Source organism: Phyllobates terribilis, unplaced genomic scaffold (assembly GCF_046119375.1).
Source record: "Phyllobates terribilis strain yellow unplaced genomic scaffold, ASM4611937v1 Scaffold_7__3_contigs__length_470593459, whole genome shotgun sequence".
NCBI lineage: Eukaryota > Metazoa > Chordata > Amphibia > Anura > Dendrobatidae > Phyllobates > Phyllobates terribilis.
This window is the reverse complement of record NW_027362767.1, coordinates 323204695-323206632: the sequence shown is the minus strand read 5'-3', so window position 1 is coordinate 323206632 and position 1938 is coordinate 323204695.

Genomic DNA, 1938 nt, shown 5'->3' with positions numbered 1-1938 from the left:
GGCGTTCTCCTCACAGCCGACCCATTATTGGACCATTATAGGGGGCTGTCTCTGTGTTGGATGGAGGCTGATTTACAAGGGTGTTTTATGCTGACGGATTACATCCTGATATACATTCTGTGCCATGGAGGGGCATATTGCCCTGGCACCTGGCTAGTAGCAGCTTGCTGTGTGCCATGCTCATGTTTTATGCCACACTTTTTGTCAGTGGTTTTGTATTTCGTGCATGAGGAATAGTACTTGCCATCTTTTGAGATCTGCTTTCAGGGAGATAATTTTTTTGTGAAAAGCCATGCCTCTTCTGCAGATCATGCCCATTTATTGGCCATAAATGAACAGCACTGGTAACCAAAATGAAAGGGGTTGCCCATTACCACCCAAATTGACATAGCCCCTACAATGTTAGTGCTCTCATCAGCCATGTGAGTTCATGCCTAGTGACTGCTGCATCCAATTAGTGGTCGCTGATCGGTTGCGGCACTCAAAGTTCCATCAGATGAAAGAAATAAAGACTGCAGCCTGCTGATTGGCTGCAGCGGTCACATAACATGACTGCTTTAAATCGCAGTGCCGACATTGAAGGAGTGGGGCAGATCTGGGCGTTAAGTATATATTATTTTAATGTTATGTGGTGCACTTAATCAGTTAAGAAGAGGGTGTTCCTTAGTGGACAACAATGTTCTCTCTGTACCTTCACATAGTAAAAGTGCCCCCTCTACGCCTCCATACTGTAATAGTGCCTCCTCTCTACCTCCAGCTAGTAATAGTGCTTGATTTGTGCCTCCAGAAACTAATAGTGTTCCCCTTTGTGGTTGCATATAGTAATAGTCCCCACATCTATTCCTACACTTAGTAATAGTCCCCCTACAGTGGGGAAAATAAGTATTTTGCATTTGCATTTTATTGCATTAAATAAGTATTTGATACGATAGAAAAACAGAACTTAATATTTGGTACAGAAACCTTTGTTTGCAATTACAGAGGTCAGATATCTCCAGTAGTTCTTGACCACCACTGCAGGTGGGATTTTGGCCCACTCCTCCATACAGATCTTCTCCAGATCTTTCAGGTTTCGGGGCTGTCTCTGGGCAACATTGAGCTTCAGCTCCCTCCAAAGATTGTCTATTGGGTTCAGGTCTGGAGGCCACTCCAGGACCTTGAAATGCTTCTTAGGGAGCCACTCTTTAGTTGCCCTGACTGTGTGTTTCGGGTCACTGTGATGCTGGAAGACCCAGCCACGACCCATCTTCAATGCTTTTACTGAGGGAGGCTGTTTGCCAAAATCTAGCGATACATAATCCCATCTCCCTTCAGTACGCTGCAGTCATTCTGTCCCGTTTGCAGAAAAGGACCCCCAAAGTATGATGTTTCCCCACCATGCTTCACAGTTGGGACGATTTTCTTGGGGTTGTACTCATCCTTCTTCCTCCAAACATGGAGAGTGGAGTTGATACCAAAAAGTTCTATTTTGGTCTCTTCTGACCACATGACCTTCTCCCATTCCTTCTCTGGATCATCCAGATGGTCATTAGAAAACTTCAAACGGGCCTGGACATGTGCTGGCGTGAGCAGGGGGACCTTGCGTGCCCTGCAGGATTTTAATCCATGACTCGTAGTGTGTTACTAACTGTAATGTTTGAGACTGTGGTCCCAGCTCCCTTCAGGTCATTGACCAGTTCCTCCAGTGTAGTTCTGTGCTTATTCCTGACCTTTCTCAGAATCATCCTTACCCCACGAGGCGAGATCCTGCATGGAGCCTGAGACCGAGGAAGATTAACAGTCATCTTGTGTTTCTTCCATTTTCTAATAATTGCGCCAACAGTTGCTGCCTTCTCACCAAGCTGCTTGCCTACTGTCCTGTAGCCCATCCCAGCCTTGTGCAGGTCTACAGTTTTGTCCCTGGTGTCCTTAGACAGCTCTTTGGTCTTGGCCATAGTA